At 44.2% G+C, this 12475-nt stretch overlaps 1 protein-coding gene across 4 annotated transcripts in view; it reads left to right on the forward strand.

The window, feature by feature from the left end:
- ugl (ureidoglycolate lyase) overlaps positions 1-12475 on the forward strand; it is a 57119-nt gene that overhangs the window by 1502 nt on the left and 43142 nt on the right. For 2 of the 4 annotated variants that reach the window (XM_068043667.1, XM_068043657.1), the window contains exon 2: positions 6721-6858. The exons of the other annotated variants lie outside the window; for them this stretch is intronic. The gene's annotated coding sequence lies outside the window, so the exon portion shown is untranslated. The remainder of the gene's footprint in view (positions 1-6720; positions 6859-12475) is intronic. 4 annotated transcript variants of the gene reach the window in all.

The following is a 12475-nucleotide window of genomic DNA, read 5'->3' on the forward strand; positions in this document are numbered from 1 at the left end:
CACTGGTCGTGATTTACCTGGCGGTCAGCACTAATTGACTGGAGAGTGGGTTTGGCCGCCAATTTACAGCAGCGGGCATGGGAAGGAGTCAGGAGGCTGAAAGTGTGGACCCCATTTAAAGGGATGACTGCAGCCATTATGGTGGCAGCTGTCTTGCAACGCGATAGCAGGCAGAACTGAGGAGGAGGAGAAGAAGAGGCAGAGGCACCCATGGCAGGGCAGCCCCAAGATTTAGTGATGCTGCCCTTGAGGTCATGCTGGAGGCTGTGTGCGAAAGGCGAGAAGTCTTATTCCAGGAGGGCGACAGGAGGAGGCCACCCAGTGAAACCAAGCAGGGGGATGGAGGTGGCAGAATAGTTGAAAATTCCTGAGGAGGACCTGGGTGCAGTGCCATAACAGGTTTAATAACCTTCTTCATTCTGGCAAGGTAAGTGCAACGTGACACCAAGACAACAGGCCTCCAGCTCTGCAACCACCAGCAGACCCACCAGCTGAGCAGCCAGAGGGCACATGGTGCTTCTGAACCTCGGAGAAATGTGTGCCCAGGGTAATTATTTACCTCTCAGCAAGATTCAATGCCCTAGTGCTATTGAGTTGCTGGCAGCACTAATAAATGCAGCATCTTATTCAAATGAGCTGCTGGAACTGGTGAAGAGGTCAGCATTGCCTTATCTCTCTCTTTTGTCCTTGCAGGAGAAGAGGGCGCAAAATGCAAGGGAGAGGGCTCGCACAGGAGGAGTACCACCCCAGCTCACCATCCTGACTGCAACGGAGGAGACGGCACTGGACATTGCAAGAGTGGCACCGCATGAAGAAGTGGGCAATGGAGAGATGGGAATACCTGTAGGAAAGGGTGATAAGATATTGAAATCTGTAGATGAAGGGAATGGATGCGCTGTTCCCCGTGTGACGGAGTGCCAAAACTTCAGCTGCATTGGGAAGCCTCAGCTTTGCAGAGGCATTTGCTGTCTGAGGTGAATTCTCATGATCTCCTTCTTATGTCCCCAAAAGGGCCAGTTGTGGAGGGCGAGCATGCTAGTGCCACTGCAGCATCACTGGGGTCCTCAGGCTACATGGAAGCCACAGACAGGGCACCATCATATCATCCAAGCAACACCCTCCACAAGGGCAGATACACTCACATTGGTGGATCCTTGCACGCGATTAGAAAAGGTGGCACTTGGTGAAGATCATGCGACTGAGGCAGCAGTGAGCAGTCCCCCTTGGAGGATGGAGGACGGACACAGCCATATTCAGAATGCACAGCCTCGGGAGTCACAAGCAAGGTGGCTGTACTTTGACCAGCAGCGTGAAATGTATGCCCACATGTTAGAGTTCCCTGAGAAAGTGCGGAATCATGGGCTGAGAATGGAGGAGTCCATTCAGCTCATGTGCACCACCATGGCTTGGGGTTTTGAATGCATGAACTCCTGCATTGAGAGAGTGGCCACCTCATGGAGAACCATATACAGCAGCACTGGATTCAGGAGCAGTGCACTGACATGCACAGAATGCATGCAATGATTTGTAGCATTGACCAGTCAGTGGTGCTGATGGTAAAGATGCGTGGAGTGTCCCAGCTGGTGGTCCCATCCAGCAATCCAGAGAGTCATCAAAGGGCTCAGGCAATTGCTAAAGAGGATGAGAGTGCTACCCCTCATGGGTGCCATCACTATCGTCATCATCATCATCATCATCATCAGCCTCCTTGGCTCCTCTGACTGAGGACCTATCTGTGCAGCAGGGCCTTGTGATGGAGGCTGTCCCTGCATTGATGACGGTGCAGCAGCCTCTGGAGGTGCTCCCACTGGCACCTCCATGATGAGGACAACCGCCATGGGCGTCTCAGCCACAAACAGACACATGCAAGCAGACCGGCTCTTCCTCATCCAAGGCCACATGGGGAGCACTGTGTAGAAGTGGCCAAGAGTGAAGGCCACTGTGTTGTTCATTGCACTGAGTGGTTTACCTGGGGTGACTTTGATTTGTGCTTGTGTAGAATGTTATTTATTAATTACACTGGAGATGTTGATCCATGATTCCGGATGTGTGAGGTTCCATTCTTTAATGACAAAACTGGAAAAGGGGGACTAAGTGGTGAAGGGAAGCAATGGTCTTTGAACGAGGACACTGAGACTGTTGGAGAGGTGTGTACCATGCATTGTCAGTAAGAGTTTTTTGAGTTTAATGGAAGTATTCCCACAGTGGATCAAAGAGAGTGCCAGAGCATGCAGTCCGGCTGGATGAGTAGCGCTCGGGAAACATGCCTGGATCAGATGTGCTCTGGCATTCACGCCATTCTGATGAGTGCTTTGACTCTTGAGATGATCCCAGCCATCTCCCTGAACAACATAGGCACATTCTTCTCTGCATCTTCTGCCTCCTCTTCCTCCAATGAACTGTGTCCCTCCAGCACTTCACCCAATTCAAGGTCGACACCTCTCTGGAGAGACATGTTATGGCGAGCACAGCAGGTTACCACAATGCACGAGTCGCTTACAGCAGTGCACTGCAGGCACCACCTGACCAGTCCAAGCACCGGAACCACATCTTCAGAAGCCCGATTGCCTGCTCACTGGTTGTCCTTGCTGCTAATGAATCTCACTGTCTGCTCACTCAGCTCCTTGATGGCCACATTGATGCAACCGACGATGCCCTGCATTTGCGGGTAAGCAGCAATGGAGGTGAATCCCACTGTCCCTTGTACCTGCGAGGCTTCATCTGTTTGAAATTGTATGTACTACCCAGCTTTCGCAAATAGTGTGTCAGTGACCTGCAGTATGCAATGGTGTGCTGCCACTTGAGAGACACCACTAAGGTCTGCTACTGATCCTTGGAATGAGCCAGAGGCTAAGAAGTTCAAGGCCACAGTGACCTTAATGGCTACTGGCAGGTATGGCGAACAGTACTGTGACCTCTGAGGTCTTCCTCAACAAGGGCACAAATCTCAGATACCACCTGCCTAGATAAGCACAGTCTCCTGTGGCACTGATTCTCTGACATGTCCAGGTAGCTTCTTCTTTGGCGGTACACTCGAATCTGAGAGTATGGTCTTTGTTGCTTTTCTGTCCCTTTTTTCTCTCCTTGCCTAGGGCTTTGCATCTGTTCCTGATGATGTTGATCCTCATTGCTATTTGAGCCTATCTCCAAGTACCTTAATCCCATGTTCGGCTGCCACCTTGCTTGCGGTCAGCTGCACTCGAAATGCTTACTGTACCCCTTTCTTATGGCCCCACAATCCCTGGAGGGTCATGACCCCCCCCCCCCCCTCAACTGACTGTGCGCAGACCACGTGCTCCGATAACTCTGTTCATCCATTGGCAACCGTGTGCCAATCACTCAGTGCCCCTCTTAGCCATGCACGCTTTTATGAGCCCATCTAATTTAATGATACGGCAACGACTGGCTCCCTGTTGCATTGCTGTCTCCTTCTACTTGGCCTGTTCCAGATACAGCCTGGATCCCGTGCCTTCCCACAAACAAATTGCAGACTAGCCCTTAAAGAGCTGATAACAAGCTTATTAACAGCCTTAATTGGGCATTGCTCCAAAGCTAGAAGGTTACTGGGTGCCTCCTCACCACCAGCCCCCAGCAAAATCACTGACTGTCAGAACGGCATTGGGAAACCAGCACAATGGCTGGCATTGGGAAATCACGCACCTGCCTGCCTCAGTTCCTACCCCCATTTGACCACCAAAATCTTGCCCCAAGTCCCCTTTTTTAAGGAAAATACCTCTATGCTTTAAAGCTAATATGAAATTAGAGCACTGGTGCTGACCAGTTAAACAGGTTTAATTTGAGTTTATTCTGAACTACATTGTCACAGGAGGGGTCTCTTTTATTCCTTGCCAATGTTTGCATTTTATGGTTTGCGCCTGGGTGGTCATGCAATATGACCACATAACATCCACTGGTCTTACACACCAATTAGCTTTGCAGGACATGGGTTATTCTATTGATCCAAATTTAAGAATTTTTATTTAATGCTTTCTTAGTTTTGATGGGACTTCTGGGGCCAGATTTATAAAGGGCTGTGGGGTCAGGACCTGGTGCAGACACGATTTGAAGATCACAGACCCAGAGGGCGTCTTTGGAACCCAGCGCCTCCGGGATAGTCCTTGATGTTCAATGTCGGCACGGGGAGGGAATGGGGAAGTTGCTTGCCTCCATTTAAGGGCCCATTAAGCTCCTGTAGAAGCTTGTTAATGGGCCAGGGAGGTTGGCACCGCAATTTTGGAAGATGATTCAGGTGAATTCGAACAGTCTGGTTCATGTTAGTGCACAACTGTCAGGTTTGCTGCAGGGCAAATGGAAAGTGTTTTTTTTTTAAAACACTTTTCCAGTTGGCCTCCAGGTCCACAGAGGCGTCAGGGAACAGTGTATCTCTCTGGAGGTGGTCTCCCGGCAGCAGACCAGGGGGCCAGCCCTCCAGGCGGGCTTGAGGTCCTCCCAGTCTGTCTGGCTTCAGTTGCAGCCACAGGCCGTCCACAATGGTGGTCCAGCTGCTGAGGCCATTTTTTAAAATTTATGTTGAAAAAAGTTGGAGGGAGAGCACCTCCATCTTGGGGAACCATCTCCCTCACTTACCTGAAAGGGCAGCCTCCTATTGGCCCTCCAGTTTTGAGAGCCCCAAAGCTGGCGAGTTCACCCTCTGGCTAATAATTGGCCAATGCAAGGAAAGTCATAGCCGGGTGACTGTTCCTCACACATTTGATCATGACAGTGTGGTTCCGTAGCCCATGGAGAAAATCCTGGCAGAGAACCAGAAGTTACACCCATTCCTACTGACGATGGCTGGCTAGCTGGCTTCTGCTGGTGGTGTCTGGCTTCGAGTGTCTGGCCATTGACAGTGTTGATGGCTGGTTTCTGTTTGTAGCTGGCTGGCAGCTGGTGCTGGTGGCAGACTAGTTGGTTTTCCTTGCCAGTATGGCTCAGCAGCTCTCAGAATAAACTCACTGAGCCATCAAGGAACCAGTTTTACATGTTTTAATTGTATGATGTGTTTTTGCACATCAGAGTAGTCTACATGTAATGCTAACTATTTAACATAATATAATTAGGTGTAATATAAACATTGACGAGAGGAGGAAATAGTCAAAGATGAATGTATGTAACTGGGAAAAAGAAACTGGCAATAAGATAAAAGCGAACTAGCCCAGATCAACTGTAAAGAAAACTTGGCAAATGAGACAGTGTAAAATTGGAAGCATTCGAACAGCAGATAATTAGATTACAGCTTAGACATATTTCCACAAGAGAAAGTGATGCAGTCAAAGCTGAAGTTCTGTGGATGAGTGGAGAACTTTGTTTAAAGAGGCAGATGTGCAATCTAGGACTAATAATACAAAAGATAATCAAATGGAATATTAGAAAATATAGAGAGGAAGCAAATAAAGTTAGAAAGGCTAAAATGAGTTAAGAAGAAAGACTGGCAGATAACATAAATGGAAACAGTAATGGATTTTGTAAACCAATAAAAATTAAACAGTCAAAGAAAGAGCCTAATCTAAGGAGCTCAGCGGCTATATCTTGGACACATCTGCACCAGTGTATTTCTTTGGCCAGGCCATTTATAACTTCCCACTGTAATCTTTGTTGCAATCAGTTCACTCAGCATATCCCAAGAATCAAAACTGGGAGCTTTCTGATCTCTGTGGCTCTGTAATACATGGGAAGATATGTGCATTCTCCACGGAGACTCAGGCTTGATTCAGTGGATTGCCACCCTTAACAATCCTACTGTGTGCATAATAGAGAGTGAGGAAAGATCAGGGAAAGATCAAGTTGTTATATACTAGGAGGAACTTGTATCGGGAGAAAGACACCAAGATGGCCAGATCATGGGCTGGATTTTAAGCAACCACTGGCGGGAGGGGCGGCGGGCAAAGAAACGGCTGTGATCTTGCTCAGGGCAGCCCACAATAATATGCTGGTCGGGCCACCCCCCCTCCCCCCCGCCCATTACATGGAGGGGGTGGGCTCTCTGACACAGGCAATGGCACCATTTTTAAAGCCGTACTGGCTAATTTAAATTTTTAAAGTTATACCCCCCCACCCAATATACTGATTAAAAATCTGCCACCCCTTTCCCACCCCAATAACAATAAAGTTCATTATTTGCCCTCTTCCCCCCCTCCCCACCAAACGCACTTACCTTCCACACTTGACCTTCCCCTTAAAGCCTGGCTCGGGTATAAAATTAAAAGCCCGACCCAATAACAGCCAACCCGGGCCCGAGTCCTTTAATTTTTTTAAATGCCTGACCCGACCTGAAAATAACAAACATATTAATGAAACAGAAAAAAATTATAGATTAAAACAAAAACAATACAGAACAAAACGCCATGGAGCCTCACTGCCGCCGGGATATCGGGCCTGGCCCTCCCGGCATCAGGCCACTGCCAGAACTATCTGCCGGCCCCCCACCCCCCGTCACGGAACCTGACGTCGGGAGCTTTGTAAAATTCTGGCCCATATGTTTAATGACGTCATCACACAGAGCATATTCATAACACAGGAATACATTACACTGTTTCCCCCTCTAAAAAAAAATGTTTATAAACTATATACAGGTACACTAACTATACAACTTCTAAAACAAACAGATTTTTGAGAATATGCATACTTGGCAAAATAACAACTGACTCTTTTTCTTTAAATAATATCTATAAATCAAGTCTATCAACTAGTTTACAAAGTCTTCCTGATCTTTTTTTACAGGTTTTGATGTACAGTCAGGATTTGGACTGTCTGGTTTCAGTTCTGGACTTACAGAAGATCTTGTTGCTTTTTCTGAAACTGGTACTTCAGACACCAAAGTCTGAACTGGTTCACACTGTGGTAAAAGCTTGATATCAAGTAGGTCATGCTCAAGTTTTGAATCATCCCTCTCTGGGAAGACTGCACCTTTACAGCCTACTTTTGAGTCTTAATGCAGCAAACGTGATAGTGTGTCATTGATAGTATTCTTCTTGAAACTGTGATATTCGATATTGTAGTCATACTGTGAGAGAAATACAGGCCACCACTGTATCCTTGGTGCTGCCATTGTTTGTGTTGCAGACTTTGGACCCAGAATAGCTACTAGGGAATTTGATCCGATATTAGCGTGCAGTTTCTACCCTACAAAAACTCGTCCAACGTTTTGTTTCTAAAGATGATTCACTCTTGGTCAGGATACATGGCGCAAATGCTTCTCCTGACCATCATCCATGACATGACTGATCACTGCTCCAACTCCATAGTTTGAAGCATCACATGCTAGCTTCAGGTCACAATTTGATGAACAAGTTGTGCATCACTGGTCAATTTTCTCTTGCATATATCAGAAGCATTTTGTGCATTAGAGCATTCCCATTTCACATCTTTCTTCAACAACTCATGTAGTGGAGCTAACACTGTTGCAAGCACAGGCAGCAATTGCGAGTAGTATTGGGGCATGCCTAGAAAAGATCTAAGCTTAGACAGATCTTTTGGCCAGACACATCTTTTGGCTTTGGGTCATTGACTATGACCTCTATTTTCTCTTTTACTGTCTGTAGTCGTTTTTCATTGATTTTTAAGCCAAGGCACACTACCTCAGATTACATGAAAGCACACTTGCTGCTTTTCAACTTTACATTGTGATCATTGAGTCTTTTCAACACTTCATCCAACACTTGAAGATTCTGGTCCTCTGTTGCGGTCTCAATCAACACATCATTCTGATTGCGCAAACAATGCAGTACCCCTTGCAAAATCTTATCCATGTAGCTTGGAAGATTTTTGGAGAGGACTTCACACTGTAGGGCAGCTACGTGTAGGAATATAACTCCATCTGCATGTTTATAATGAGATACTACTAACTCCTGATCCACATTGAGCTGTGCATAAACATGGAACAAATCCAACTTCGTCAATTACTTGGATCCTGCTAACTTCCCATATAAATCTTGAGCGGTCGCTAGTGGATACTGCTCATCATCCACTGCCCGGTTGATTGTGACTTTGTAGTCGCCACATAGTCTCACGGTTTCCTCTGACTTGGGCACTATTACGATTGGGGTTGCCCAATCGCTATGATCAGTTTTCACCAGCACACTGTTCCTCTCGAGCTTCTTTAGTTCCTCTTCAACCTGGGTTTTGAGAGCATAAGGAACGGGCCTAGCATTGCAATATACTGGTTTTGCATCAGGACTAATTTGGATATGCGCTTTCACACCAATTATACCTTCATAACTATTCTCGAAAATGTTCCTGTAACTTTTCAATAGCTGATCAAGCTTCTTGGTCACCTCAACTTGGAAAACATTCTTCCAGTCTAACTTCATTACGACTATGCCCATTAACATTGGTTTGTTCACATATCTCGCGATAAGAATGGGTAACTTGAGGGACTTTCCCTTGTATTAGACATTTCACTACATTTGTCCACAGGTCTCTAACACCTCACCAGAATAGGTTTTCAGCTGAACTGTGCTCTCAGTTAGAGGTACGCCACTGAATTTACTCTCATGCGTCTCCACTCATAATTAAGCAATCTGCAGTCCAATCAATGTGCATGTTGATGTATGGTTGATTTACCAACACCTTTGTACAAAAGTCTCTGTCACTTGAGTGATTGTTAGTGGCATGAATGCCATACAACCTTAACTGCTCTTCGCTTAAGCACTGTGATTCACTTCAAGATTGTGAACTCCACCTTGTTACGCCACTGCTTTCCATTACTACTAGAAAGAATTCTCTTTCCTGCTTTGGCCTTCACTCAGCAAGCAGTTGAAATATAGCCTTATCTTTTGGCAATTAAAGCATTTGACATTTCTCTACTGACATGCCTGTGGCATGCAGTTGCCATTACAGCGATAACAAGTCACTAAACTTTTTATAAACAGCACTCTTCTGATTAGATCTCCCCGCTTTAGACTTGGCAGAAGTTAGTCACTTGCATAGAACAAAATTTCCAAGCATTCTTTGATGCCATCTCCATGGTAGAAGAAATCTTACATGCTTGCTCAATCTTAAGATTTTGTGTGTTTAATAGCTTTGACTGGATTCTTTCATCCACCAATCCATACACAAATCTATCTCGTAATGCACGCTCTAAGAATGTACCAAATTTGCAATGTAATGATAAATTATTTCGTGCCACAATATATTCGCCAACTGTTTCACTACTTCTCTGGTTTTTTGTTCCAAATTTGTAGCATTCTGCTATTTCTAGTGGCATAGGATTAAAATGTTCTTCCAACTTGGTGATAATTATTTTGAATGGCACACCCTTTGCCTTGTTGGGAGCAAGATGGTTTGTTAGCGTTCAATACACTTCCAGGCCAATCTCTGTTAGTAAAATTGCTTTTTTGCACTCAAGAATTGCTTTATTCTGAGTCTGGGCCTCTTCACTTTCACTTTCAAGTTCTAATATATTATTAGCTCTGAAGAACATATCCATTCTTTCAATGTATGAACTGAATGGTTCTCGTGCTCTATCATGCATTCCTCGCCTTCCAATGTATCCCGTCAGTGCAGCCATTTTGTCCAGTTTTCAAATGTAACAGTGACGCTTTCTATTTTGTAAACTTTGGTGCAAAGTACTTATTAATTATCCTCGCCAATTTTATTTATCCTTTACTAACTGACTATTCTTTCCTCTCATTTAACAATTGTCCTTTTACTGATATATTCGTAGAATACCTTATTGTTCTTTTAGTATTTTTTGGAATTTTCTCCTCGTAGGAACATTAGAAATAGTCTGCCATTCAGCTTATTGTGCCTGCTCTGCAATACAATTAGATTATGGTTGATCTGCACCTCAACTCCATTTACCTGCTTTTTCTCCATATCCCTTACGTAACAATCTAGCAACCTCAGTCTTGAAAGCTCCAATCACCTATCATTCACTGCCTTTTGAGGGAGAGTAGTCCAGATTTTTACTACCCCTCGTGCGAAAAAGTGCTTCCTGATTTTGCTCCTGAGTAGTCTAACTCTAATTTAAGATTACGTCCCCATGTCCTTGAATCTGCAACCAAAAGAAATAGTTCCTCTGTATCTACTGTATCAAATCCTTTTAACATTTTAAACACCTCAATCTTCCATACTCCAGGGAATACAAGCCAAATTAATGTAACCTGCCTTCATAATTTAACCTCTAACTCCTGGTATCATTTAATGAATCAGCACTGCACCCACTCCAAGGCCATTATATCCTTCCTGGGGTGTTGTGCCCAAAACTGAACACAATACTGTAGACAAAGTTTGACCAAAGCTCTATACAAGTGAAATATCATCTCGTCCCATTTGTATTTCAGCCCGTTTGAAATAAAGACAAACGTGCAATTAGCCGTTTGATTGCTTTGCATACCTGTCTACTAGCTTTTAATGATTTGTCAACTTAGGGCTCCCAAATATAGGTGCTGTTGTACAGATCCGAGATTCTCAGCATTGAGAAAATTAATTTAGAATTTGTCCTTCTTGGGTCAAAAGTGGGTAACCTTACACTTGCCCACATTAAACTCCATTTGCCATAGTTTTGTCCACACTTTGCTGTCCTTATTCCTTATGTTTATCATACTGATAGTCTCGTATGACCTCTTCACATTTAGATTGTTTTTAACCTCTTTAGTTAGCTACTGAATCCTGAAACTTTAAGTAGTCTCTTTTTTAATGTTTATGTATTTATTCCTCACCTTTATAATATCCTGTTAAAAAATCCAATTTTCTTTTTGCTACTCATCTCCCGAATAGAGTCATAGAGCTATTTACAGCATAGAAGAGGTCATACGGCCCATCGAGTCCATGCCAGCTCTCCATGGAGCAATCCAGTCAGTCCCACTCCCCCACTCGATCACTGTAGCCCTGCAAGTTTATTTCCTTCAAGTGCCCATCCAATTTCCTTTTGAAATCACTGATTGTCTCCACTTCCACCATTCTCCTGGGCAGCAAGTCCAAGGTGTTTACCACTTGCTGCGTATAAAAGTTCTTTCTCAATGCCCCCTCCATCTCTTGCCCAAAACTTTCAATCTGTATTCCCTAGTCCGTGTACCATATGTTAATGGGAACAGTTTTTCCTTATCTAACTTACCTAAGCCTGTCATGATCCTGTACACTTCTATCAAATCTCCCCTCAATCTCCTTTGCTCCAGGGAGAAGAACCCCAGCTTTTCCAACCTAACCTTGTAACTAAAATCCTCCATCCCTGGAACCATTCTGGGAAATCTCCTCTGCACCCTCTCAAGGACCTTCATCCTGAAGTGTGGTGACCAGAATTGAAAGCTGTACACTAGTTGGGCCTAACCAGAACTTTATAAAGGTTCAGCATAACTTCCCTGCTTTTGTACTCTAGGCCTCTATTTATGAAGCCCAAGATCCTATATTCTTTTCTAACCACTCTCTTAATATGTACTGCACCGTTCAAAGATGAATGCACACCCACCCCCATGTATCTGTCTACAGATTTCCTCTTCAATTTCCCTCCCATAATGAGGGGATGGGTAGTATAAGCCCACTATTGTAACAATCCTTTCTTTAAAAACGCCAACCATATTGACTTTGATTTTTTTTGCGTATATCAGTTCTCTCTGAACGTTTTTCTTCCTTCACTAATATTGCCACTTCTCTTTTCTTGTAAATTCTGTCCCTCCTAAAAATATAACTTGCTACATTTATTTTCCATCCCAACCCAGTTTCTAGCTATTAGTTCTTTCAAATCTATATTCTCCTGTGAAATAATTGGTTTTAGTTCCCCAAGTTTATTTTCCACACGCTGTGTTGCAACACCTCCACTTTATCATGTTTACTTGAATTTAATGCTACTCCTTTTCCCTATACTTTTAAGTCCAAACTAGCATCTCATTACTTTATCTCAGACTTTTTCCTGCTTATAACAGACCAATTAGATTTTTCCTCTCTACTCCCTCTATTCCTTCTGCATGATATCCCTTTTGTTAAATTCATTTTTATTTGTATATTCACCTCATCTTTTTCTACCATCTCTTTTTTCCTTCTGATTGCTTTTATTTTCCTGCCTCCTTCTCTCCTAGTTTACATGATTCTTCATTTTACTATTTATCCGTTTTGCCAGTATCTTTACTCCCTTCCTTTTTAAATGTGATCCAGCCTTGTGAAATAGCTCCCAGCTTCCCCAGGAATAGTGCCAATGGTACATGAAACTGAAACACTCTTCACAGTGCCAACACTTCAGCCACATTTTGCACTCCCTAACCTTCTCATCCATTTCTATTGTAGCCTGTGGTAGGGCAGTTATCTAGAAATTGCTGTCTTTGAACTCCTGTTCCTAAACCTGCTTCTTGATCTCCTAAGCAGCTTTTTCAGGACTTTAAACCACTGCTTTCCTATATCGCACATGGAACAAATGACTGGTTGCTCTCCAGTCTTTCTGAAATTTCCCCTACCAAAGCACTCGGGAGGCAAAAAATACATCCATTTGCACATTAAGTACGCATTAAACTCTCCACAGAAAGTTTAGGGCTGGAATTTAACA

Source organism: Heterodontus francisci, chromosome 1, assembly GCF_036365525.1.
Source record: "Heterodontus francisci isolate sHetFra1 chromosome 1, sHetFra1.hap1, whole genome shotgun sequence".
Classification (NCBI taxonomy): domain Eukaryota; kingdom Metazoa; phylum Chordata; class Chondrichthyes; order Heterodontiformes; family Heterodontidae; genus Heterodontus; species Heterodontus francisci.